Source organism: Myxine glutinosa, chromosome 4, assembly GCF_964187855.1.
Source record: "Myxine glutinosa chromosome 4, kmMyxGlut1.1, whole genome shotgun sequence".
NCBI classification, from domain to species: Eukaryota; Metazoa; Chordata; class Myxini; order Myxiniformes; family Myxinidae; genus Myxine; species Myxine glutinosa.
The window spans coordinates 61,035,198-61,050,334 of NC_136264.1; positions in this window are offsets into that span (position 1 = coordinate 61,035,198).

Below are 15,137 nucleotides of genomic sequence, written 5' to 3' on the forward strand. Positions count from 1 at the left end.
TTTTTATGTTCATGCTGTCCCCTGCCTTGGTCTATCTGTGCGAACCGTTACACTCATTTAACCATTTCAACTGTGTCGTATCATCGCACTCATTACTTTATCACTATGGGGCCATGGTTTGAGGGAGAGGGGGAAAAGAAAAGAGAAGTGAGGATAAAGGACCTTCATTCAAATCAGAAAAAATGAAAAAAAATGAAAGAAAAAAAAAATGAAAAATAAAAATAAAATGAAATTTAAAAAAATGAAAAAATGAAAATGCAAAAAAAATAAAAATGAAATGAAAATAAATAAGATGAACAAAATCACAATCATCTCATTTCCATTTAAGGACGTAAATGCTCCCTTTTCAAGAATTCACTTTTTAACCAATTTAAAAGACAAACAAGACAAGACAAACAAGCATAATCCCTTTTTCCAATTTGGTCCAACGTCAATTTTGAAAATTAACTCAAAAAGTCAGCCAGAAGGTTTAACCGATAAAAAATATTCGTCCATTCTGATCCATTTTCCCATCCAATGGAAAATCTGCCAATTTTAATCCGAATAAAATTTAATAAAACACCAGTCAGCTCAATACAGCCTAATTCCCCATTTTACAAGTGGGAAACACAAATCCGCTTCTTAGGGGCCCTCCAAGAAGCGAAATGCTTCACACTTATCCTATGACCTCCATCAAAAGAGGATATTACATTTAAACCCATATGATTGTCTGTCTGCACAGAACAATTTTGATTTTCTCCACATTTGTTGATATGAATGACAAAAATCCTTCCTTCCTTCACAGGTGTAATATCCCCTGTGCAAGTGTGTAAAAGCACAAGCATGTCGGTGTGTTTTAACACAGCCATCGCAAAATCACTGAGACACTCCTACACAATCCTGATTTCTGTGTCTGTTCATAATTTGAATCCAAATAAAATTTTCAAATGAACATTCAATGATTGTTCTTCATAGATCCGACATCCCAGTGACATGGGATCGTCTCTCATCATTTTGTAGACTAATTGGATAAATCTGAGCTGTCATCCAAGATGGCGGCCGAAATAAAGATAAAATTTCAAATGTACCTTTAATGATTTTGCCTTATAGATCCTGGATCACACTGACATGGGATTACCTCCCATCATTTGTTACCTTATTTGAAGGAATCTGAGCTATCATCCAAGATGGTGGCCAAAAAAGAAAAAAATCCTGAAAACTGTATATTTTCCCGATCGGGATTTAAATATGGAAAGAAGTACTGTGCAAACATCATATTGCAGAGCGGGAAGATGGTGAAAGGGTGGTGGGGGGTGGGGGGGGGGGTTCAGGGAGGGAGGGGAAAAGGGGTACTGGAGGGAAGGGGGGGTACGATGGGAGTGGATTATGGCCAGAACCAGGGTTAGGGTAGAGGGGGCACATAGGGTAGAGGGAAGGAATGAAGGAGGCAAAAAGGAATGAATGGAGGGAATGAGTGAGGGAGGGGCACAGAGGAATGAGGGGAGGGGGGCGGAAGACAGGGTGGGAAGAATAAGGGGGGATGAAGGTAGAACGACAAGGCAGAGACAAGCTGGGACAAGCTGCAATACAAATAAATTGGAAGAAGAAGAAGAAATATGTGAGAAGGGGGAAAAACACACCAACAACAACACTAGCGATTATTTGCTCCATGGAAGCATTTGCTTCCTCGAATAACTCACTCACTGGAAGAAAAATTAAGGGGAGAGAGGAGGGGGAAAGATGGGTATGAGGGGAGATGAAAAGTGGGATTTAAAATAGAAGGGGGAAGGATTGATGAGAGTGAGACAGGGAAAAAGAAGGAGAAAGAGAGAGAGAGAGGGAAAATGAAGCGATGGAGTTATGTAGTTTCTCCATATTTCATGCAAATAACAAACATGACACAAATTGAAATGTATTCGTTCGAACGACTACATTCTATACACCCCCGGCCTCAACATGACAGGGGCACTGAATCAGCGGCACAGCTGTTCCTTGTCGTTCGAACCTCCACTCATCTTATTTGTACAGTCTCCAAAAGAGGTTGCAACACAAAGAAATTGGAAGAAGAAATAAGAAGATGAGGAGGGAAGAAAAACAGCAAGACTGGCGATGAACAACAGACAGAAGAAGTGACATCGTCAACAGTGCCCAGTGCTCTGAATGTCAAAGCGACGGGTAAACGGCGGGAGTAAGGATACACACCAGCCTTGTACCACTTTAAAATGCAAAATTAATGGAGACTCCCGGTGCTCCTCAATTTGCCTACACTGTATGAACCTCAACCCCAAAACTGAAGTTACTATTGACAATTCAGACTTATTTGCAAAAAAAAATCCACGCATGATATGTCCCTCCCACATATCTCAGCAATAAATGCAAGATAATCAGACAACTACCGCTTTTTACACGATGGTCAAACGTAATGACGTCACCGTACGCACACACACACACAGCATGGAATGTTCCACATCTGCACAGTGACGTCGCAAGCACACACACACACCCACTATCATGGTTCTGTAGGGTGAGGATGCCTGATCACTTCATGAAGAAGAAGATCAAAGAGAGAGGGAAAAATGAAGTGCTGGGAGTTCTATATCTCTTAGACATTGACATCCATTTACAGATCTGTATGTAATCGATATTCCATTTAAAAGCTTACAAAATGGGTCAGATCTCCGTGTACCAGCTTTTCCTGGGATTTTATATTCACAATTCCAGACAGCCGTGTGTGTGTGTGTGTGTGTGTGTGTGTGTGTATGTGTGTGTGTGTGTGTGTGTGTGTTACATCACACACAATCGCATTGTCCTTCCCTCGCGCAAAGCGATTTCCACACTGAAGTCATCCCATTGTTTATAAAAACAAAACCGCCTTTATGTGCACAAGACCACCTCACTTTTAGCGGGTCTGTGTGTGTGTGTGTGTGTGTGTGTGTGTGTGTGTGTGTGTGTGTGTGTGTGTGTGTGTGTGTGTGTGTGTGTGTGTGTGTGTGTGTGTGTGTGTGTGTGTGTGTGTGTGTGTGTGTGTGTTGCAGAAATGAAAAACGAGATGTGTGTGTGTCATCGTGGGTCCTTATTTCTCTGAAGAACTCGTTATAAATGAATTTCAATCAACATGACGTGACAATAAACGTGACAGGTGTACATGTATGATGTCAATCCGGTGATGAAGGTTGGGGTAAGGTGGGGGTGGAAATGCGCGGAGATCAGGATGTGGTGAGGGTAGAGACGCGGTGATGGGGGAGGAGGGCGTTCGGGGGGGGGGGAACTCCCGTCTCACTTTGGCGGGTTTTAGGTGTACCGTAATGGTCTTTGTACAGACGGTGTACAGACGTTTTAATTGTGAAGTAGAACACAGCGCCCCCGCACACTTCAATTGAAACAGGAAAAAATATAATATCAACCAATAATGTCCCAAAAAAATAATTGGATGTTGCCACAGGATTTGAACCGACGACCTCTAGATCTGTTAATTGGCGTGTTGACTCATGTGTCCATTTCTTAAGCTTGTACACTAAAAAGGAAAAAATATATTTATAGGTGTCGGAGCGTGCCACTATTTATTTATTTATATATATATTTTTACATGCATTCCACATTGATGCCAGCGAAGCAATGTACTATGTATGCTGTGTGCTCCGTGCGTACCGTGCACAGCACGGAACTTTGAAACACATTTTACAAATGTCACGAGCACCCGGCCACAACTTTAATTAGAAACCCATCCGCCCATTGCGAATCTGGAGCTATCTTGGTGCCGCGTTTTTCCGTGCGCACGTCAAACGGCTCTGTGTGCAGTAATCCAGTGCCCCCTGTTGCCTCGGAGCAGGAAATTGTAATTAGTTCAGGTTGCCGGCGATAGCTCGCCCGCTCCTCGCTCACGCGAAGTAAACGCGTCTTCAGTGACTTGCTTGTGTCAATTTGGGGCTCTCTCCGATCCCGCACGTAATTTGTCAACAGGACACATGAACAACGATCCCATGGTCACATGTGACATGTAACACGGAACATGGAACATGATCACAGCTGTACCATCACGGTTTTCGAACACCGACTAAGTAGTAGGAGACCAGCCTGTAGGTCCCGTGACCAAATTCTGGGAACAAAGGTTTGAAAGTGTTTTTGTGTTCCCTGATGAATACCGAACAATTTTGACTTGGGCTGCCCCCTTGAAAATGTCAGGCATTTCCGGGAAGGGTCAACAAAGGTCAAACAGGGGTCAAAATTCAAATATATTCCAATCGTGTCGATATGCATATCAAATTACTCGCCTTGTCATGAGGATTCCAAAAATGTATAGTTTGTTATACCTACGACCTTAAATGAGGGCGCTATGGTCAAAAACGTCGAAAGGTCAACGCACTTTTGACTGGCGGTCAAATTCACCAACACAGTTAACATTGTCCGATTCTAATGATTTTAGTGTCTAATAATATGTTTTCTGACATGGCAAATTCAAATAAGCAACTTTTAAAAGTAAAGGTGGTTGCCATAACCTTGAAATTTCAAAATGGCTGGCAAAAGGGCTACTGAAAGACTTGAATCAGGATCCTTGGCCAACAATAACACAGTTATTTCTAAACACATTGTCCAATGATGCTTATCTTGCTTTATTGCCCAGTTCATCATCCTACTCAGTGTCATATCCATCAGAATCAGAGTCAGAATCACTGTTACAATCACTAGTATCTGAATCTGTGTCAGAGTCTACAGTGCGGTTTGTTCTGGCATCAAGTCGACGTTGAGGTAGTGCCGGCTGTGAATACCGTATTGGCAAACATTTGCCCTCTCTCAAGCTCCAACCATGCTGAAGGGGAGATGATGGAGCATCTGGATTCATAAAGTTTAACATGATGAATGCCTGATAGTTGGCCCGTGTTACCTTCAAATTATGTGAATCTGTATCAGGAGGAATCCTGAGAGTCGATTTCCTCTTCATCCCCTCCCACTTTTTGGCCCGAGCTTCTGCGAGTGTCTTGCTTGATTTATCCTTGTATATGTATTTGATGGTATACTGCTCTAGCTGTTTAAGAGTTTGTGATGTCACTGGGAGACATTTCCCAAGCCCTCTAAGTAGCTCTCGTGCCTCTTCTGACTTCATTGTGCTGTCAAAGACTGATGGTTTTCCACGGCCATAGAAACTGGAAATAGCATCTGCACCAGTGTGGATGTGAAATGGGATAATGATATCACTAATATCCTTATCAAGGAGTGTTGCGCAATCAATTATGCTTTTCTTCCTTTTCAGTCCTAGCATACCTTCAATTTGATGTGCCACATACGATACTAAAACCAACACATCTGTGTCTTCTGCATCAATGACAACGGCATCTTTTACTCCCGACTTTCTTAGTTGGGAATATATGTACAACAGAATGGTGTCTGCTTCCATATGCTGACATGTCAACTCAACTACCTCCTCATCAGTGGACAAATCACTACAGCGTTCCCTCACAGAGTAAATAAATCTGGTATCTGGATGTTGGAGTAACAGGGTTTTGAACTCAGTCTTCAGAAATTGCTGCAGACGAATTTTGTTTCCTGGGTTCTTGAACATGTTGTTGAAGTGCCTAGGGGATGGCACTTCATCATTTCTCTTGATGAAAATATTCCTGGTCCCAACAACAAAAGGCAATTCACCTGTTCGCCTTTCATGTTCACTATCTTTGATGCTGTGTTGTAGATCATATGGGTCATTTACAAATATTATCTGGGAAGCCGTAGGATGGCGTTGGACAACAAGGTTAAACATTTTAGCAGCATAATCGCCCCATGTATAAGCACTTTCGTCTTGCTTCTCTCTATCCTCAGCAGACGGGGTTGATAGCCTCCAAATGAACCCCATATCTACTAGTGCAATGTATCTATCCCGGAACTCCAGTTCAATAAAGTTGAACTTTTGTGCCAGTTTACATTTTTGCCCTTTGCGCATTGTTCCATTTACATTGAAGATGGGGAGACACTCTTCTGTCACGCGGTATTTCATGACTTCAGATAGCACTAGACCATCATCTAACTCTTGTGCCAAAGTGATGATCTCGGCCATGGCTTTGTTTTTCCATAGCATCTGTTTTTGTGACCTTCTGTTTTGATGCGTCTTTGATAACTGGTGGTTTGCTGAAGCTGTGTCTGCTGTTTCTGTGTATGGTTGCATCAAACTGTTTATCACCAGAGAACTTGCGCTCTTTGAAGAATGATTGCACTAGAGTCTCCCCATCCTCATGTGCTGAGTCAAAGTCTTTGACAAGTGCATCTGATGCGACCATTCCTGACTGGAGTGACCGCAAGATAGGCTGTGTAAGGTCGAATGGGTCACAATCAAATTCCGTGATGCAATTGTCTAGATCTTGTACACCGCGCTCATCCAGCAACAACCTCGTTGTGGAGTTCTCTCTGTGACCTTCAGATGATTTGGTGAGGTTTGCCAATGCATGTAGTGAACTTCTAACTCTATTCACAGAGTTGATGGTTCTTGTGTGAGTCAACAACATCTTTTCATTTTTTAAGATGCGCTTCCAACCTGCTTTCATCTTCGACCCTTTATTCATGGTCATTTCTATCCAGAGATCCAGGGGTAAGCACGAGTACGGTTTCCCGGTCATTGATTGCGCGAATAGGCCATCTCGCATGTACCTCTCTTTTTCTTTGGGGAGACTGCTAATCTCAAGCCAGAATTCTACAAGCCATCTGCTGTATTTATCATTGTCGTATATCTGCAGCCATGGCATCATCATTCGGAGGGATGCTTTGAATGAATCCCAATCCTGTGTCCTCAGGGCGTATATGTTCATGATCAGTATTTCAACCATTTCCATAAAGCTCAACCAGAACCTTGCCATAGGGCTGTCTGATTTCCCAACACTCTCAAATGCTCTTTCTACAAAGGACTTGAACTCTGCATCCATCAGGAAATCATCTGCGATGGCCTGTAATTGTTCTTTTGAGCTATTGGGTGGACTTCTAAGAACTTCCAACTTTGATTTGAGCTCCGATGATAGCTTCAGTCCCTCGCTGACCCCACGAAAAATAATCCTGCGAATGAGCACCTCATACATAAGTGAAAGGCACCTTATGCCTCTGTTGTAGTGTTTACCACGAAGTGCTTGGTCAACTGATCCTTCTGAAATTATATCGGCTGCCACAAGAATTTCAGATAAACCTGAGCCATGGAACCGCTTGTTTATCGCCGATATGAAGGAAATGTGAGCGTGGAATGGACCCAAGAATGGAAGGATAAGTTGAAATTTCTCAGGATTCTCATTTTTCAGCTGGACAATAAGGGCATAGACTGGTTGGTCGTCTACCAGCTGAATAAATGGCATTGACTTGCACTCGGCTGCGGTGACCATGCGACACATAACCTCGTCAACCACTGACTTCTGAGGTGGCTTTGGAAATGTCAGAAAATAGTATGCTGTACTTTTCACCACATACTCATGGATATTAGCCTGGAACCCAGTGAAACTTCCAACTTTCTGTTCATCAGCTGGTATGTTCTTCCCTGCAATATCCAGACGGGCCAACACGTGCATAACACCTCGCTTTCTTTGCTCATCACTTGTTTGAAGTGAGATATCAATTTCCTGATGAACTGCTGGCTGGCCACGTTTGACTGTTTTGTAAGGATGAATCTTGTGTTGTAAAGTACTTAAATCTTTCAAATCTTCAGACTTGGTCAATTGAAGTATAGGACGACCCTCCTCTGAGTCCATTGATGTAATATCATCAGGTTGTACAAACATAACATTGGTCCGGTGAGATGTATCGGCCCCTGTCAATGTATCATCTTTGAAGTCATCGTTATCTAGGATACCTGTTCCTGGAAAACCATCTGCTAACTCGTCAGGACAAGCAACATTTGCTTTGATATCATCCATGGCCCAAGCTTCATACAGAGCAAGAACATCTTTGTAACTTATTCCAAGAGCAAATTTTTTCAAGATGTCAATGATTTCACGACTCCGAGTTAATCCATGAAGAGTCACTAATAACTTTGTTTGGAAGGTGTGCGTTTGCCGGTGATGAACGAAAACAAGAGGGATGCCAAAGCAGCAATTTGTGGATCATGACATGCTTCAGTAAAGTCATTGGAATCAGGATCCTTGAGCCATGTCAAAAGTTGGCGCAAAAGTTCATGGGGTTCTTCAATATTTTCAAGCTCATCAACACGGAGAGGCCAAGATAAACCCACTTCTTCTGTAAACTTCTTTCTCAGACGCCTTGCAACATTGTTTAGTAACTGTTCATCACTTATTCCCCAAGAAAAAATGGCTGCTTCAATGTAACTTCCACCAGCAGATGCATCATAGACAATTGTGCTCTGGTTCTTGTGGAAACGATCATGGAATCCAATGTTGTCTTTGAATTCATTTTGAAGCATTTGTTTTATGGTGCTGGTTTTCATCACAGTTTCAAAACCAAAGTTTGCACTCATTTGGTTATAATCAACCAGAAGACCCTGTAATGTTCTTGGCTCATTCATCTCCAGCACAACTGTACGGACATGCCTAAAAAACATCTGTCTAACCTCTGTAAGTCGCACGTTCTGTAAGTGCATTCGGTCACCAGATGAATCAGAATGTTTGTAGTGAGGCTTCACATACTTCATCCAGCAGGAACGATGATAGCGTATTTCTGATGCAAAGGGATCAGGGGTAGAATCTATGACAGTTAAAATTCTTTCTCTCATCTGGTCATCTTCCAAGTGTATTGTATGTGACTTGAAGGTGTTCCACGCATTCAACTGTTGGATAATACATAATGTTTTGGAATTTTTCAAGTCTTCTGGTTTCATACACCAAATGCACAGATTCTTTTCATTAAGGAGACCTGTGCTACGTGAAGATCGTCCAGCTTGCTGCTGGTCTTTTGCATGCGTTTCTTGTGTGTCCACTGTTTGTTGTTTCTGTTCTTGATCTCTTTTTCTTAATGCTTGTTGAATTCCACGTTGAGCTGCCAATGCAGTCCTGCATGCCTTATGAAAATAGACACCATTCGGTCCTGCATCCCAATTGACTGAATCATAAACAGTTCCAAATTTATGCAACCCTTTCCAATCTTGTGCTTTGCCCTTCATGCGTTCCCATGCTTCAGGAGAAATGTTGCTTTTATCTTCATCGCATTGTTCATTACACAAAATACATAGTCCAGATATTTCCTCTCGTTTTCTTTTTCTGTTTGGTTGAGGCTTCAGTACTGGTGTTGACTTTGGTGCTGACATTGTTCCCAGAAGATCTAAAATATAAAAATACAGAGCAGATGTTAGTCTTGATCCTATGGGGATCCTAATCATATTTACTTTACATCAATACACAGAAGAAATGTTTGTAAAAATTACTAGTATGTGGACGTCATGAAACAGAACAAATGACTACCAGATATTCACAGCCCATCATCATCATTTACCTATACACTTTATATGGTACACAATATTATATCGAACATGTGCTCTAAAGAAAAATGATACACATAATTAAAAATCATTATTTTGTTTTAAAAATGGAGTGTTTCAATTGTTCGTGACGTTTCGGTGACAAACATTTAATAATTTCTTATCCATGGGTTTGGGAAAAAAATTGTTGTTTTTGGCTAATTTATGTTAACCTTTTAGCAGCCATTTTGAAATTTCAAGGTTATGGCAACCACCTTTACTTTTAAAAGATGCTTATTTGAATTTGCCATGTCAGAAAACATATTATTAGACACTAAAATCATTAGAATCGGACAATGTTAACTGTGTTGGTGAATTTGACCGCCAGTCAAAAGTGCGTTGACCTTTCGACGTTTTTGACCATAGCGCCCTCATTTAAGGTCGGAGGTATAACAAACTATACATTTTTGGAATCCACATGACTAGACGAGTAATTTGATATGCATATCGACACGATTGGAATATATTTGAATTTTGACCCCTGTTTGACCTTTGTTGACCCTTCCCGGAAATGCCTGACATTTTCAAGGGGGCAGCCCAAGTCAAAATTGTTCGGTATTCATCAGGGAACACAAAAACACTTTCAAACCTTTGTTCCCAGAATTTGGTCACGGGACCTACAGGCTGGTTTCCTACTAAAGTTGTTATCTCGACGCCGTCGTTTTATTTTTATTTTATTTTATTTTTTTTCTTCAGCTCTGCATCACGATGCGTGATAAATCATGCTCCACAAGTTCGATGGACGATGGCCATTGCGATGTAAAATTATATTTGCCGACGCAAATCGAGTCTTTCATGATCGCGATTCATATCATTGTGGGCTCACGGGTATAAAATCTAACCAGCCCTTTCAGAGATATGAATATTGTTTGTTTCTTTTTCTCTGTTGTTTTTGTACGTGCGAACACGCTTCGCTAACATGCAGGCAGATCCTAGCTGCGTCCAAATTCAATCTTTTAATACAATGGTGAAGATTTACTTTAAAAATTCTAGTAGCCGAATCCGGATCTTCACCAATATCAAATCAAATCATTCCCTTCCTGTCACAGACGCTACACCTCTTGCCAAATCTCGTCCGAATCCGTCCACAATTTTGAGATATTTTGTTCACAAACGGACAGTGGGGGGTGGTGGTGGTGTGGTGTATGGAGGGATGAGTGCCATGAGGGAGCAAGGGAGAGAGGGACAGAGAGAGAGGGGGACAGAGAGGGGCAGAGGGACAGAGTTTGCATTTAAAACATGAGCAGGGAGTACATGTGCACAAAGCCACGCATATGTCGATCAGATTTGTCAATTTTTTATCGAAATTCGCTAAAAAGAGCGGGAAAATCGTTATTTATCGGGGAAAAAGTTGTGTTTTCACAAAGTCCGTGAGTGTCAGTGACCATCGTGAGATATGTACAATTTGAGACAAAAAAAATTAGGGAAACATAATCTACACAGAAAAAAACGGAATTCTGCACACAACCCGAACAATTTTGTTCCGTAGGTTCATATATCAGTCTGTAAAAAATCGACAAGAGGCACACTTACATGTGATCCTTGTCGTCTTGTCGATCGGAAGATGATATCCTCGTTGGGCGCCAATTGTGGAATAGTTCCTCTTCACTAATAAAACTAAGATAAAAGAAGACTCCACTGAATTTGTTCACTTTGTTCGGATTTATTAAAGCTCTAAGGGAAGGGAAATAACGAATAGATTCACTTTATGAAATAACTATGAACTAACTAAACTCGACGAAGTCTCGATCAGCCGGTCGAAGCATGGCCCAATCTTCCCTCCTTCGGTCCTCGGTCCAGCGCAGCTCTGTTTCGAAGTCCCACTTTCCCTTTTAATATCAATGTTCACTCCTTATAAGGTAAGGTATTCGAGGCTCCGTACGGCTCATACAGAGACACTCTGGTCCTTCTCTTGGGGAACTCTGAGACATATCTTAGACAGCTGTCACAGTTAACGTGAGAAAACACCTTTTTATCTATCCTATAGGTCACTCCTTCCTGACCTCTCCGAACAAGAATGTTCCAAGCTTCATTTCAGAGAAAAACACATTTTAACACGAGTCAAGGAGAATATAAATAATTATATATGCCTCCACATCACAAAGGTCAAATTTTCAAAGTTGTCTGAATCGAACCGAATTTTCAGTATTGTGCAGCTAACTAACCTCATAACAGATAATACATTCTTATTTATATATTTTCAATGTCGGTTTTGACCTTTGTCATTGATTACCGCTCGCTCCTGAACCATCGTCATCTCCTGACTTGTCTAACTTACACTGTTTGAATCCTCAAGGTGTCTAATAAACGAATTTTCATGTTCCCAAGACGAAATATTGTCCCATGGGGTCCGTTGGCTGCCATCTTTGCGGCCATCTTGGATTTCCGATGAAAATCGCTAATTGGTATAACTTTTGAACTGGACATCATACAGAGGCAATGATCCCATTTTTCCGGCTAATTCTGGCCTGAAGAATCGTTTGAGATGATTATTTTCATGATTTAAACAAGTTTAATACAATAAAACTCGAAGAGTATGCAAAGAATCATTAAAATTTCACTCCAAATCTTGCCAGACATCTAACTTCAAATATACCAAACTATAAGATGCCCATGCTTACTGGAAATGATAATACTTGTGAGTAATTAGGGTTAAATAAGACAATATAACACACTATTAATTCAATAAATGAAAATAAGAAGAAAACGTTGCCAATAATGTTCTCCTCTTGCACGACAGGTCAAGCCACAGAAGCGGTATGCAATGTCATTTTTTCATGTCAATGTCAATTGGCCATTCCACACCGGGATGAATTACATGGGTATGGTGACTGATCACAAATGCAGGGGCTCAGGCTACTCTGAAATCCTCATTGAGGCTGGACTCGTCACAAGTGGCTGCCTGAATAGTGTGCTGAGGGGGAAGGCATACACGAAAGCCCTGTTCTGTCTCAAAACAGTCAGTGAAGCCATGAAACGGTTGTTAATTGAGAGATTCATGGAGGAGGAGAAAGTTGGGGTCACTAACCCCGAGGCCCTGCTCAATCTCATGCAGACATGTAGTCGCGAGACCCTCGACCTTACTTTGCAGGACCCTTCCACTCTCACCATCCTCGAGAAGTATGTGGCCTATGAAGACAAGGTGCGTGCCGGCCACCTCGGCAAGACCACTACATTCTGGCTCAGCGTGATAGACCATACCCGTCTGATCCTAATGTTGCAGTATTCTGTGAAGACAAACACTTGGCCCTCTTCCACAAGTGCAACGGGGATATGGCAGACCTATTCTTTGCATATGATGGGCCAAACTACTCCAGGTAAATGTCATTTCAGCCTAAAATGTGCATCTTAAAATTAGTATGGTGAGTAAACTAGAAGAAATGATGTCATTATCTGATTTGTAGTCGTGATGAAATAGTTACTTACATCCTTTCTATCCCTCCACAGGTACTTGTTGTGGCTGGAGGAGTTCCTGACAAATATCAATCAGTCTCATCATGGAGCCAAGTAGCTGCTGAAGAAGTGTGGCATCGCGGTGGCACGGTCTCTCATTCCTGGTGCTCTCAGCCTGGTGGACAAGACGATGGAGGAGACCTTCATGAAGTTCGCCAAGTCAGCAGGTACTGAAATACTATAACTACTTTGGTGTTTTAGATGAAAGTTGGTATTAAAATATTTTCTATCACTCCATTATTTATCTCTCCAGGTGGATTCGTGGGGCTCTTCTCCATGTCCGGTGCCTTCCAAAGATGGTGCCGTACGACGTCAACCCGTGCTCAGTACTTTGAGAAGATGCTAGAGATGTGTGGCCTAATCGACAACCCGGAATGTCCGAATGCTGGGAAACACCGTGAGCTGGAGAGAGCTGAGATCAAGACGTCTGACCTCTCACCATCCCCTCTGCCCTAACCTCTCACCATCCCCTCTGCCCTAACATCTCACCATCCCCTCTGCCCTAACCTCTCACCATCCCCTCTGCCCAAACCTCTCACCATCTCCTCTGCCCTAACCCCTCACCAGCCCCTCAACACTAACCTCTCACTATCCCCTCTGCCCGAACCCCTCACCATCCCCTCTGCCCTAACCTCTCACCATTCCCTCTGCCCTAACCTCTCACCATCCCCTCTGCCCTAACCCCTCACCATTCACTCTGCCCTATCCTCTCACCATCCCCTCTGCCCTAACCTCTCACCATCCCCTCTGCCCTATCCTCTCACCATCCCCTCTGCCCTAACCCCTCACCATTCCCTCTGCCCTAACCTCTCACCATCCCCTCTGCCCTAACCCCTCACCATTCACTCTGCCCTAACCTCTCACCATCCCCTCTGCCCTAACCCCTCACCATTCACTCTGCCCTATCCTCTCACCATCCCCTCTGCCCTAACCTCTCACCATCCCCTCTGCCTTAACCTCTCACCATCCCCTCTGGCCTATCCTCTCACCATCCCCTCTGCCCTAACCCCTCACCATTCCCTCTGCCCTAACCTCTCACCATCCCCTCTGCCCTAACCCCTCACCATTCCCTCTGCCCTATCCTCTCACCATCCCCTCTGCCCTAACCTCTCACCATTCCCTCTGCCCGAACCTCTCACCATCCCCTCTGCTCTAACCTCTCACCATCCCCAATGCCCTCACCTCTCACCATTCCCTCTGCTCTAACCTCTCACCATCCCCTCTGCTCTAACCTCTCACCATTCCCTCTGCTCTAACCTCTCACCATCCCCCACTTATACCTCTAACTTCCCCAATCCTTCACCATCCCCCCTCTACCCCAAACCCCCCACACCCGACGTGTGCCTCTCCCTGCGGCTCCGAGCTGGACGGGACGCGGATGTTGTGGCGTTTAAACTGATTGTCATTTGTTCGGCGCTTGTATCGAGTTTCTCGTTTTACGGATAAACTGTCAAGGGTGAAATGAAGTGGAGAAAAGTTTGAAGCGAGTTGGGAATGTTGATAAGAATTCCCTTATTGTAAACGGGTCCAGGTATTGATACTTCCGACCTTATAGTTCACACAATATAATATATGATGATGAATTTATTCAGCTCTCAGTGTTGTTTCGGGTGTGGAAGAAGTTAACCCTGTCGATTAATTACGTACCGAGAGGATGGGAAATTTCACAATGCCACGAATTGAAGTCACAAAATATTCCCTGTGAGTTGAATTTGCGGAAATATTTATTTATAATGTAAAGAGGAATGTCATGAATGAAGCAGCCGAACTACATGTGTTTCATAATCAGGAACTTGAAGACGAAGATTCTTGTTTATGTTCAACTGTTGGACTGTTCACAGCTCTCTGAGACATGGATAATGTGAAGTCAAGATGGTGACTTTCTCCGAGTCGGTCCGTGGGACTCGGAATTCAATGTTTTATAATGAATGTAACTTCATTGACAGGTAAAAGAAGGGCAGGTAAATGTTCCATGCGAATTCATTTCGATCTCAAAGTTCGGACTCTCCTGCAATGAACAAACGGAACTTTCTTTTCGATGTTTCCCTCCATCGATTTTTAAATATATTTTTCTGCATGGTTTGAAAACAGCGTCAAAACATTGATGTGAACAATTCAAACCAAAAACGTATTTTTTACACTTCCATCTTTGACGAAACTTCCAAATATTCATCACCACCTCCCCCATCACGTGATGCGTCCGTCATCCATCACGTGCCTATGCTCTTGCTTTCATGAGGCAATTAAATATGTATATCATGTAATCTGTACACAC